This window comes from Zalophus californianus, chromosome 4 (genome assembly GCF_009762305.2).
Source record: "Zalophus californianus isolate mZalCal1 chromosome 4, mZalCal1.pri.v2, whole genome shotgun sequence".
Classification (NCBI taxonomy): domain Eukaryota; kingdom Metazoa; phylum Chordata; class Mammalia; order Carnivora; family Otariidae; genus Zalophus; species Zalophus californianus.
This window is the reverse complement of record NC_045598.1, coordinates 98,774,898-98,788,969: the sequence shown is the minus strand read 5'-3', so window position 1 is coordinate 98,788,969 and position 14,072 is coordinate 98,774,898.

Below are 14,072 nucleotides of genomic sequence, written 5' to 3'. Positions count from 1 at the left end.
TATGCGTCTGCCTTTGGCTCGGTTCATGATCCCAGGCTCCCTATCGGGTGGGGAGTCTACTTCTCCCTCTCCCTCTGCCCCTCCCCCTACTCATGCTCTGTCTCTGTCTCCCTCTCAAATAAATAAATAAAATCTTAAAAAAAAAAATCAGTGATTCCAAGTTATTTGTAAAATTCCAGCTTCTGTGAAGCCTTTGGCTTTACTCAGTATTTAAATAAATTGTTCAAATGTGTTTTTCCAATCGGCTGATAATTCTAAGAAATATATTTTGTTTTCTTTTTTTTTTTAAGACACATTTATTCAGCGTCATGATCAGACTATTAATTTAGCAATCAACAGCATGGGTGCAAAAAAAAAAATCTACATTAAAACCCTTTGTTGGAATGCTTTACACTTTCCACAGAACAGAAACTAAAATAACCTGTTTTACAATTAGTCACAAATACAATCCTCGAATTTTTTGCCCATACACATGAGTATTGTCTAAAACATGTCTTCTTTGTAGCAGCTAGGCTACAAAGCTGTCCTTGGCTGAGTTCACAAATCTGTTGTAACCTGTGGCTTCCCTGTCACTTCTCTGGCTCTCCTCTCCTGCTAAGCTTTGTTTCCTGGCCGTAATTAAAACCTGCCACTGCCGTAGCTACTGCTGCTGCAGGAACCACCATAGCCACCTTGGTTTCGTGGTTTGGCAAAGTATTGGCCTCCACCACCATAGGGGCCAGAGCTTCTCTCTCCAAAATTTCCTCCTTTCATGGGTCCAAAATTTGAGGATTGATTGTTGTAATTGCCAAAATCATTGTAGCTTCCGCCACCTCCAAAGCTGCTTCCATCATGACCAAATCCATTATAGCCATCCCCACTGCCACCATATCCACCACCTCGACTGCCACCAAAGCCACCTCGCCCACTGAAGTTCCCTCCACGACCAAAGTTGTCATTCCCACCAAAACCACCTCCACGACCACCACCAAAGTTTCCAGAACCACTTCGACCTCTTTGGCTGGATGAAGCACTAGCCATCTCTTGCTTAGATAGGGCTTCCCTTACTTCACAGTTGTGGCCATTCACAGTATGGTAGTTTTGAATGACCATCTTGTCCACAGAGTCATGGTCATCAAATGTTACAAAAGCAAAAACCTCTCTTTTTGCCACTGCCTCGGTCAGTCATGATCTCGATCACTTCAATTTTCCCATACTGTTCAAAATAATCTCTTAGATGATGTTCTTCAGTGTCTTCTTTAATGCCACCAACAAAAATCTTTTTCACAGTTAAGTGGGCACCAGGTCTTTGAGAATCTTCTCTTGAGACAGCCCTCTTTGGTTCCACAACTCTTCCATCCACCTTGTGTGGCCTTGCGTTCATGGCTGCATCCACCTCCTCCACAGTGGCATACCTGACAAACCCAAAGCCTCTGGAGCGCTTGGTGTTTGGATCTGTCATTACCCCACAGTCCGTAAGCATTCCCCATTGCTCAGAATGGCTCTTCAGACTCTCATCGGTTGTTTCAAAGCTCAAACCTCCGATGAAGAGCTTCCGCAGCTGTTCAGGTTCTTTGGGAGACCCTGACTTAGATATGACGGCGGTGGGAGGGGAGACTTTAACGATGCTTACTCTGCGGCGTCCACGGGCAGAAAGCATATTTTATTTTCTGAACTTCTATCTTTCAGGGTTTTTGCTTAATTGTTTTGGGGGTGGGGTGGGAAGAAGTAACTACTTCGAAATGTCAGATTTTTGCCCAGGAGGCACATGATTACTGGTGGCAACCATTGCAGCCTACTGTTTTCTGAAGTGTATTCTGAAATAAGTGTTTTTACATACATTTACACACTTGGTTCTCACACCGACCTTGGCAGTGGATGGTCTTTTATAGAGTAGAAGACCAAAGTTCAGAGTAGTTAGGAACTTACCCCAGTGCCGTGCTCCTAACCGCTATCTTACAGAGAGCCTCTGCTTGAACTTTGGGGCCACTTAGGGCTCACAGAGGAATCTTGTTCGGGCTCAAAGTCACAAAGCTGACGCCAAGCAGATCAGGGGCTGGAAGGTATTTTTTGAGATTCCCAGTCCAGTTTTTGTCACTACAGTAGTTTTTGGAAGCATAAATGATTCAGCGATCCATTCAGATATTTAACCTACACACAGCCCAGCATTGAGATATTTGTGGTATACAGACATGGCTCAACAAATCCGAGGTTTAAAAAGAAGCAAGTCGAGTGGTGCCATTTTATAAATGATCACGAGGTGGCGGCATAGGAACATAAAAACCAAACACAAGGCCCTCCTCTTCTGCTGTTTTTGTTTGAGGATATGTAACAGTGACTCAATTTCCTTTCATATTGTGCCTTTCAAAGATATGACCATTTTAAATTCATCCTTTGACATAGGTACCGTCAGGATGATATTATGTTGAGGATAAATCTGGTTATCAATTTGAAAAGCCAAGAGACTACAAATTCTTTTGTTGCATATTTCTTATTAGGTTCCAAATTTCACTCATCTTAAAAGTGTCCCCAAAATGGTTCAAAGCGCCCCCTCCTTCATCTACTTTGTGTGTGTGTGTGTGTGTGTGTGTGTGTGTGTGTGTGTTTGGTAAGTGTACAATTCAATACTTTTTCAGTAAACTTATATATAAAAGTTGTGCAGCCATCACCATAATCCAGTTTTAGAACGTTTCTATCACCCCCAACACGTCCCTCAAAACTGTGCATAGTAATCCTCACTAACACTCCCGACCAAGCAACCACTGATCTGTCTGTCTTTATAAATCTGCCTTTTCTGGACATTTCACATAAATGGAGCATACAGCATGTAATCTATAGCGTCTGTCTTCCTCCATGAAGCACAATGCTTTTGAGGTTCCTCCATGTTGTAGCATGTATCCATATTTTATTCTTTTTATTGTGGGAGAGTATTCCGTTGTATTCATTCATCACCCGATAAACATTTGGGTTGTTTTCCCTTTTTGGTTATTAGGAATAACGTTGTTATGAACATTAACTAGTATTTGTGTGGACATTTGTTTTCATTCCTCTCAGGTACATACCGATGGGTGGAATTTCTGGTCGTGTGCTAAATTTAGGTTTCACTTTTTAAGAAATTGCCAAACTGTTTTCCAAAGTGGCTGAACCACTTTATTTTCTCCTGAGTAGGGTATAAATGTTCCAGCCTCGCACATCCTCACCAACTCTTGTTATTGTCTGCCCTTTTTTTATGATAGTCATTTTCCTAGTTGTGAAGTGGTATCTCCTTTGGGTTTTAATTTGCATTTCCTAATGACTTTTGAGGTTGAGCTCCTTTTCATGTGCTTATGAGCCATCATCTTCCTCTTTTTCAGTGGTCTTGAAAGGCTTTTTCCTTTAAAGTTTGGATGGAACTTAAACTAAAACCTAGGTAAAAATGACATCAATCATTATTAATCCAAGGAGATCAAAGGAAGAGTTATAGTTTATATAATGTTAAGTAACACAATTACATATACTATGATCACAGTCATGTGAAAAATGGTTAACTACAACAAGCTATTAACCTTTTTTTTTTTTGAGAGAGAGAGAGAAAGAGAACCCCTGAGCGTGCACAGGATGGGGGGAGGGGCAGAGGGAGAGGGAGCAACAGAATCTTGGGCAGGATCCACGGCCAGCACAGGATTGCATGAAGGGCTCCACGCAGGGCTTGAAGGGGGATGAAGGTGGGGGGGGAGTAGGGGTGCTGGATCTCAGGACCCTAAAATCATGACCTGAGCTGAAACCAAGAATCAGATGCTTAACCGACTGAGCCACCCGGGTGCCCCACAACAAACTATTAACATTTAAGACTATATATGGTACAGTTCCATTCCTATGGCTCTGAGACGTTGGGTTGGGAGATGGGTGCGATTTTTATTTTGTGCAACTCACATGTGTTACTCTTAGGATTGAAAAAAAAAATCCAAATGTGTTTACATTAAAAGCAGATACACAGGAAAAAATGAGGGAATGACCCAAGCAATAATCGTGCTTATTTAAGATGGTAGGATTATTGGTGTATCTTTTCTTTTTTTCCCATTTTTCTGTACAGCCTGTAATGCTGTTAACCTGTTAGCGGAAAAGCAGTTGGAGGACGCACATCTCCACACCTCTACCACAGCGCCTCTTAAAAACTCCTTCACTTCTCAGTCCCTCTGGTTAGTCCTGACCTTCCTATAATCCCTCCTTTCCTTTAGTTTCTTTTTTCCTTCCGTCCACTTTTTGGTATCTCGCTTCAAACCTTATAGCAAGATTATCTTTGCCCCGATTTCCTTAATTCTATACTAGTTATTTTGCTTAATTCCAACCTTTATCCTCAACCCAGATTCCAAATATCATTAGAAAGCAAGGACACTTCTTACTTGTTCCCTAAAACCCTTGCTGCTTCACAAGTTACAGACACCCTAGTCTCAGGACCTCCATGACTATGCCCTGGTGTCACCCTGAGTTGTGTTTCTTCACAAATAACAAATGGCACTAGGGTAGATTGCAGGTTCTCAAGCAGAGAACGAAGAATCCACTTTGAAGACTTTTGCCATGAAGTTTTGAGGCTCCCCAGGTGCTGAGATCTTCAGCAGCAAACTCCGGCAGAGTTCTGGCTAGTTCCCCCTCCATTTCCTTGCTGAGTTAACCTAGGGACTGGAGAGAACAAGTCTCTGTTTTCCGCTGCTATTCTTCTGTACTTGAATGGTCTTACAGAACTCACCAACCTTTTAAAAACACAAATCGGATTCCATTACTTTTTGCCTAAAATGCTTCAGTGGCTCTCCACTGAATTTAGAAAAAAGTTTAAATCCTCATCCTAGCTCACGGGGGGGGGGGGGGGGGGGGGGGGGCATGTGACCTTGGCCCTGTCTGCTTCTCTCTCTCTCTCACCTTCTGCCATTCTCCTCCACGCCCCCTGTGTTCCAGCCATCCTGACCAGCACTCCTTGCCTCACTGTGCCTGGCTTTGTCTTAGGTTAAGGCTGTTGTTCATGTTGTACTTTCTGCCTGGAATGTTTTCCTAGTTCTTTCAAAGTCTTAGCCCCCTAGGTCTTCAGGTCTCAGCTGAAGTATCACCTCAGTGAGAGTTTCCGTGACTACTTAATCTTAAGGAGATCCTTCCTTGCTCTTCTCTCCTTCAGCACCCTGTTTGCGCTGTGCATAACATTTAGTTAGCTTGTTACTGTTTCCTGCTGTTGATGGTCTGTCTCTTCCTCATAGATTATATACGTAGGTGCCAAGAGAGCAGGGACTGGTTCCGTTGTGCTCACCACAGTACGTAGAAATTCAATACATATCTGGTAAATGAAATAAACTAAACCATACAGCGGAAGGGACCTAGAGGCACCTAGCATGCCCGCCCAATCCCCTCTCACATCATCCCTAATGGATTCGGCATAGGAACTTTGGGTCACAGCAAATTCTTTATTAGAATATCTAAAAATGGCAGTTAATTCTCATGTATATGGAGGAGGACACTGTCTTTCTGTCTGAAGCTTCCACTTACTTGTAATCTGGAGTTACGCATCATACACTTAATTCTTTTCAATGTCACTTTCAAATATCTGAATACGGCTCTCTCATCCTCCGCACGTCCTCAGAGAGTCTCCTCCAACTGCTGCAATCATTTCTCTTCCCTTCGGACCCCCTTTCCAGCACTTTTCAATGAATGTTTGATTCAGTTGAGGCATCGCAAATAGAATTCAATATGAAGAATCCTGTGGGATAATGATCTCCTTTATTTTAGATATGATCACGATACACATGCAATATAAAGCGGCAAAAAAATTTCTCTCTCCTCTCTAACAAATGTCATGCTAGTAATTCATATCAAGTGTGCAATCAACCAGAACCACTGCTTTCATTTTTCATGCATGAACTTGCATCTCTTTTACCTGGCGCATCTAATTGCCTGAACTTAACTCTGGGTTCTATCTTTCATCCTGTTAGTGTGGCTCCATCATTCTAACCTGTCCAGATCTCTTTGAATCTTGCTCCTGTCAGCTGACCTATTAGTGCTATCTCCTGACTCCGTGTCAACGGAACACTTGACAAGCCCACTCCCTTGGACGCCCTCTGAGTCGCCAGGAGAAGTGCTGAACCAGGCAGAGCACCTCGGCACCACCTGGAGAGCTCTCCTCTGGGTAAACACGGTGCCCGAGGCGTCAGGATTTGGGGGGGTGGTCCTTCGGTCCCGCACCGAGCGCCAGGCTGTTCCTTCCAGTTTGAGTGCCTTGCTGCAGCTCGCGCATGCTCCCTCCCTGTCCGTTGACAACCAGCTTGCAAAGCAGAGCGGAAGAGGAAGTGAGGTTAACGTGGGCGATTTTTTTCTTGGTGCGCAGCACAGGAAGCGGCCTGGAAGCTGCAGGGGCATGTGGTTCTTTGGGATGTAGGCCCTTGCCTGGCGCCAGGCTAATGATTCATTCAGCCACACCATCTCCTGTCTGGTCGACTTGCCTGACAACATCTGTCACTTCTCACTTCTTATCTAATCTGCCACCTCCCTCCTGGTTCTCTCTCCAGCTTTCCATGCATTTGGATGAGGGCCAGCCGGTTCTAGGTGAGGGATCTGTTCCCGTCCAACAATGAGAAGAAGGAGAGTTAATAACTCTTTTGATGAAGATCTGAGGTGGCCTTCCTGGGTAGCCCAGGGCAGCCCCTTCAAAAGATGGAGCTCTTCCTAGCTCTTCACTTCTCCATTAGAGCTTTCCCACCCTCCCTTTCCTGGACCGACTTCCACCTTACTCTAAGCAGAAGTCCTCCACACAGCAGACAGAGCTTCTCGCCCTCCCCGGTAGCCGGGAGACAGAGAGGCCTGGCCTCTGGGCCGAGTGGCTTGCTGCCTCTCCTGCCTCTGGAAGTTTCTTCCTGTAAGCAGGCAGCCTCCTTCCTTCTCCCAGTCAGCGGGTTCCTTCAGACCCTGCTGGTGCCAGTTCTGGGGATGGGCTCGATCCACCTGAGCCCCAGAGAAGAGCTTGGGTGGGGCCGGGGCTGTAAGGTTGTGCTTTCTGTGGTTTGTTGGCTTTTATTTCTGTTTTTTCACTCGAATGCTAATTGCCAGATTCTTCTCTCCCATTCTTCTTTTTCTCCCACTTTCCCCACTACCCCTCCTGCCAAGCCTCAACACTTGTCCTTCAGTCCAGGGGAGACAAACACCACATTAAAGAGGGGCTGTGGAGAGGACTCACCTAGGTTCTGTGTATGCCCGCCCGGAGCTCTGCATCCAGGTTTAAGCAATCCCTTTCCATCCTCAGGCGTTTTTTCAGGATGACCCAAGTCCTGCCCCGTTCTTTTTTTTTTAATTGTTATGTTAATCACCATATATTACATCATTAGTTTTTGATGTAGTGTTCCATGATTCATTGTTTGTGCATAACACCCAGTGCTCCATGCAGAACATGCCCTCTTTAATACCCATCACCAGGCTAACCCATTCCCCCACCCTCCGCCCCTCGAGAACCCTCAGTTTGTTTTTCAGAGTCCATAGTCTCTCATGGTTCTTCTCCCCCTCTGATTTACTCCCCTTCACTCTTCCCCTCCTGCTATCTTCTTCTTTTTCTTTTTTCTTAACATATGTTGCATTATTTGTTTCAGAAGTACAGATCTGTGATTCGACAGTCTTGCACAATTCACAGCGCTCACCGTAGCACATACCCTCCCCAATGTCTATCACCCAGCCACCCCATCCCTCCCACCCCCCCACCACTCCAGCAACCCTCAATTTGTTTCCTGAGATTAAGAATTCCTCATATCAGTGAGGTCATATGATATATGTCTTTCTCTGATTGACTTATTCCACTCAGCATAACACCCTCCAGTTCCATCCATGTCATTGCAAATGGCAAGATCTCATTCCTTTTGATGGCTGCATAATATTCCGTGTGTATATCTACCACATCTTCCTTATCCATTCATCTGTCGATGGACATCTTGGCTCTTTCCACAGTTTGGCTATTGTGGACATTGCTGCTATAAACATTGGGGTGCACGTGCCCCTTTGGATCCCTACATTTGTATCTTTGTGGTAAATACCCAGTAGTGCAATTGCTGGATCCTATGGTAGCTCTATTTTCAACTGTTTGAGGAACCTCCATACTGTTTTCCAGAGGGGTTGCACCAGCTTGCATTCCCACCAACAGTGTAGGAGGGTTCCCCTTTCTCCGCATCCCCGCCAACATCTGTCGTTTCCTGACTTGTTCATTTTAGCCATTCTGACTGGTGTGAGGTGGTATCTCATTGAGGTTTTGATTTGGATTTCCCTGATGCCGAGCGATGTTGAGCACTTTTTCATGTGTCTGTTGGCCATTTGGATGTCTTCTTTGGAAAAATGTCCGTTCATGTCTTCTGCCCATTTCTGGATTGGATTATTTGTTCTTTGGGTGTTGAGTTTGATAAGTTCTTTATAGATTTTGGATACTAGCCCTTTATCTGATATGTCATTTGCAAATATCTTCTCCCATTCTGTCGGTTGTCTTTTGGTTTTGTGGACGGTTTCTTTTGCTGTGCAAAAGCTTTTTATCTTGATGAAATCCCAATAGTTCATTTTTGCCCTTGCTTCCCTTGCCTTTGGCGATGTTTCTAGGAAGAAGTTGCTGTGGCTGAGGTCGAAGAGGTTGCTACTTGTGTTCTCCTTTAGGATTTTGATGGACTCCCGTCTCACGTGTAGGTCTTTCAACCATTTGGAGTCTATTTTTGTGTGTGGTATAAGGAAATGGTCCAGTTTCATTCTTCTGCATGTGGCTGTCCAATTTTCCCAACACCATTTGTTGAAGAGACTGTCTTTTTGCCATTGGACATTCTTTCCTGCTTTGTCAAAGATTAGTTGACCATAGAGTTGAGGGTCCATTTCTGGGCTCTCAATTCTGTTCCATTGATCTATGTGTCTGTTTTTGTGCCAGTACCATACTGTCTTGATGATGACAGCTTTGTAATAGAGCTGGAAGTCCGGAATTGTGATGCCGCCACCTTTGCTTTTCTTTTTCAATATTCCTCTGGCTATTCGGGGTCTCTTCTGGTTCCATACAAATTTTAGGATTATTTGTTCCATTTCTTTGAAAAAAGTGGGTGGTATTTTGATGGGGATTGCATTGAATGTGTAGATTGCTCTAGGTAGCATTGACATCTTCACAATGTTGGTTCTCCCAACCCATGAGCGTGGAACGTTTTTCCATTTCTTCTTCAATTTCTTTCATGAGTATTTTATAGTTTTCTGAGTACAGATCCTTTGCCTCTTTGGTGAAATTTATTCCTAGGTATCTTATGGTTTTGGGTGCAATTGTAAATGGGATTGACTCCTTGATTTGTCTCTCTTATGTCTTGTTGTTGGTGTATAGGAATGCCACTGATTTCTGTGCATCGATTTTATATCCTGCCACTTTACTGAATTCCTGTATGAGTTCTAGCAGTTTTGGGGTGGAGTCTTTTGGGTTTTCCACATACAGTATCATATCATCTGCAAAGAGTGAGAGTTTGACTTCCTCTTTGCCAATTTGGATGCCTTTGATTTCTTTTTGTTGTCTGATTGCTGTGGCTAGGACTTCTAATACTATGTTGAATAGCTGTGGTGAGAGTGGACATCCCTGCCGCGTTCCTGACCTTAGGGGAAAAGCTCTCAGCTTTTCCCCATTGACAATGATATTCGCTGTAGGTTTTTCATAGATGGCTTTTATGATATTGCGGTATGTACCCTCTATCCCTATACTCTGAAGAGTTTTGATCAAGAAAGGATGCTGTACTTTGTCCAATGCTTTTTCTGCATCTATTGAGAGGATCATAGGATTCTTGTTCTTTCTTTTGTTAATGTATTGTATCACGTTGATGGATTTGTGGATGTTGAACCATCCTTGCAGCCCAGGGATAAATCCCACTTGATCGTGGTGAATAATCCTTTTAATGTACTGTTGGATCCTATTGGCTAGTATTTTGGTGAGAATTTTTGCATCCATGTTCATCAAGGATATTGGTCTGTAATTCTCCTTTTTGATGGGGTCTTTGTCTGGTTTTGGGATCAAGTTAATGCTGGCCTCATAAAATGAGTTTGGAAGTTTTCCTTCCATTTCTATTTTTTGGAACAGTTTCAGGAGAATAGGTATTAATTCTTCTTTAAATGGCTGATAGAATTCCCCTGGGAAGCCATCTGGCCCTGGGCTTTTGTTTGTTGGGAGATTTTGGATGACTGCTTCAATTCCCTTAGTGGCTATAGGTCTGTTCAGGTTTTCTATTTCTTCCTGGTTCAATTTTGGTAGTTGATACATCTCTAGGAATGCACCCATTTCTTCCAGGTTATCTAATTTGTTGGCATAGAGTGGCTCATAATATGTTCTTATAATTTTTTGTATTTCTTTGGTGTTGGTTGTGATCTCTTCTCTTTCATTCATGATTTTGTTGACTTGGGTCATTTCTCTTTTCTTTTTGATAAGTCTGGCCAGGGGTTTATCAATCTTATTAATTCTTTCAAAGAACCAGTTCCTAGTTTCGTTGATCTGTTCTACTGTTCTTTTGGTTTCTATTTCATTGATTTCTGCTCTCATCTTTATTATTTCTCTTCTCCTGCTGGGTTTAGGCTTTATTTGCTGTTCTTTCTCCAGCTCCTTTAGGTGTAGGGTTAGGTTGTATATTTGAGACCTTTCTTGTTTCTTGAGAAAGGCTTGTATTGCTCTATACTTTCCTCTCAGGACTGCCTTTGCTGTATCCCAAAGATTTTGAACAGTTGTGTTTTCATTTTCATTGGTTTCCATGAATTTTTTTTAATTCTTCTTTAATTTCCTGGTTGACCCATTCATTCTTTAGTAGGATGCTCTTTAGCCTCCATGCATTTGAGTTCTTTCCGACTTTCCTCTTGTGATTGAGTTCTAGTTTCAAAGCATTGTGGTCTGAAAATATGCAGGGAATAATCCCAATCTTTTGGTACCGGTTGAGACCTGATTTGTGACCTAGGATGTGATCTATTCTGGAGAATGTTCCATGGGCACTAGAGAAGAATGTGTATTCCGTTGCTTTGGGATGGAATGTTCTGAATATGTCTGTGAAGTCCATTTGGTCCACTGTGTCATTTAAAGTCTTTATTTCCTTGTTGATCTTTTGCTTAGATGATCTGTCCATTTCAGTCAGGGGGGTGTTAAAGTCCCCCACTATTATTGTATTGTTGTCAATGTGTTTCTTCGCTTTTGTTATTAATTGCCTTATATAATTGGCTGCTCCCATGTTTGGGGCATAGATGTTTACAATTGTTAGATCTTCTTGGTGGATAGACCCTTTAAGTAGGATATAGTGTCCTTCCTCATCTCTTATTACAGTCTTTGTTTTAAAATCTAATTTGTCTGATATAAGGATTGCCACCCCAGCTTTCTTTTGGTGTCCATGAGCATGGTCAATGGTTTTCCGCCCCCTCACTTTCAATGTGGGGGTGTCTTTGGGTTTAAAATGAGTCTCTTGCAGACAGCATATCGATGGGTCTTGTTTTTTAATCCAATCTGATAGCCTGTGTCTTTTGATTGGGGCATTTAGCCCATTTACATTCAGGGTAACTATTGAAAGGTAGGAATTTAGTGCCATTGTATTGCCTGTAAGGTGACTGTTACTGTATATTGTTTGTGTTCCTTTCTGATCTATGCTGCTTTTAGGCTCTCTCTTTGCTTAGAGGACCCCTTTCAATATTTCTTGGAGGGCTGGTTTCGTGTTTGCAAATTCCTTTAGTTTTTGTTTGTTCTGGAAGCTTTTTATCTCTCCTTCTATTTTCAATGACAGCCTAGCTGGATATAGTATTCTTGGCTGCATATTTTTCTCGTTTAGTGCTCTGAAGATATCTTGCCAGTCCTTTCTGGCCTGCCAGGTCTCTGTGGATAGGTCTGTTGCCAATCTAATGTTTCTACCATTGTAGGTTACATATCTCTTCTCCCGAGCTGCTTTCAGGATTTTCTCTTTGTCTCTGAGACTCGTAAGTTTTACTATTAGATGTCGGGGTGTTGACCTATTATTATTGATTTTGAGAGGGGTTCTCTGTGCCTCCTGGATTTTGATGCCTGTTTCCTTCCTCACATTAGGGAAGTTCTCTGCTATTATTTGCTCCAATATACCTTCTGCCCCCCTCTCTCTTTCTTCTTCTTCTGGGATCCCAATTATTCTAATGTTGTTTCATCTTATCGTATCGCTTATCTCTCGAATTCTGCCCTCGTGATCCTGTAGTTGTTTATCTCTCTTTTTTGCAGCCTCTTTATTTTCCATCATTTGGTCTTCTATATCGCTGATTATCTCTTCTGCCTCATTTATCCTAGCAGTTAGTGCCCCCATTTTTGATTGCACCTCATCAATAGCCTTTTTGATTTCGACTTGGTTAGATTTCAGTTCTTTTATTTCTCCAGAAAGGGTTTTTCTAATAACTTCTGTGCTTTTCTCAAGCCCAGCTAGTATCTTTAAAGTCATGATTCTGAACTCTAGGTCCGACATCGTACTAATGTCCGTATTGAGTAGGTCCCTGGCTGACGGTACTATCTCTTGTTCTTTTTGCTGAGGTGATTTTTTTCGTCTTGCCATTTTGTCCAGAGGAGAATAGATGAATGAAAGAACAAAATGCTAACAGGTTAACAACGTCCCCAGCAAATATACTGTATACAAATCAGAAAAGACCTGAAACCAGGGGAAAAGAAAGGGAAAGAAAGAAAAAAGAAAGAGAAAAAAAAAAGATAAAAACAAAAACAGAACAATACAAAAAAAAAGCAGAATATGATCAAATATGATCAGGCTAGTGCATAGATCAGTGCCACACACTAGATTTTGGGCGTATTTTGGTCTGTTAGAAAAACGTGCCTCCTAAAATTTTAAAGGAAGAAAGACATATATGTACAAAATAAGGGTTGATACAATGAAGGGATGGAAGATGACTGTAAAGATGAAAATTATAAAAGATTTTATAAAAGGAATTGATAAGATAGGTTGTTTGAAAAAAGAAAGAAGAAGATTTAAAAAAAAAAAAAGAAAAAAAGGGAGAGAATGTGATCAGGCAGGAGACTAGAACAAAGCCATACACTGGAGATTTAGGGTATATTTTGATCTGTTAGAAGAAACTGTATCTCAAAATTTTAAAGAGAGAACAACTTATATATATATGCCCAAAATAGGGGTAACTACTATGAAGGGATAAAATATGACTCTAAAAATGAAAAATAAAAAATGTTTTTTTTTTTAAAAAGGGATTGATAAGATGTTGGTTGAAAAAGGGAAGAAGAAAAATTAAAAAAAAAAACAGTTTAAAAAATTAACTTTGATGAACTAATGAATCATGGTTAAAAAAAAGCCATGAATTCTATGTGCCGTATTCCCCTAGCACTGGAGTTCTCCTGTTCTCTCTCCTTGATCGGTAAACTTGGTCTTGGCTTGCTGGCTGTTCGTGCTGATCTTCTGGGGGAGGGGCCTGTTGCCGTGGTTCCCAAATGTCTTTGCCGGAGGCGGAATTGCCCCGCCCTTGTCGGTCCGGGCTAAGAAAGCTGCTCGGGTTTGCTCTCAGGAGCTTTTGTTCCCTGCAAGCTCTCGGTACAGCTTTGGAGGACCAGGGCGAAAATGGTGGCCTCCCAATCTCCACCTGGAGGAGCTGAGAACTCGGGGCCCCGCTCCTCAGTGCGCCCCCAGAGAAAAGCATTCAGTCACTCCCGTCTCCCTGGTCTCCGGCCGCACTCCGTGCTCACCCGGCCTGTGATCGAGCGTTTCTATCTCTGGCCCGACCCCGTGTGGAGTCTCCAAACCCAGCAGATCCCTGCGGTGCACTTCCGCGCCACTCCTCCCGGGGGAGGAAGGGGAGTCTCCCCGGATCTGCCGCTTGTTGGGTCCCTGCTGGAGGAGCAGTGGCCCGACTGGGCCACGGATCACAGTTTATGGCAACCCCGAGCTGAGAGCCCACACCTCGGCTCCGTCTCTGCAGCTGGCTTCCCCGCTCCGATACCTGGGAGCTCTGCTGCATTCAGGCACCCCCGGTCTTTCTGTGACCCCGAGGGTCCTGAGACCACACTGTCCCGCGAGGGTTCCACCCCCCGCTTAGCCACTGCAGCGACGTCCCTCAGCCGAGCCAACCTCTAAAAGTTCCGATTTTGTGCTCCG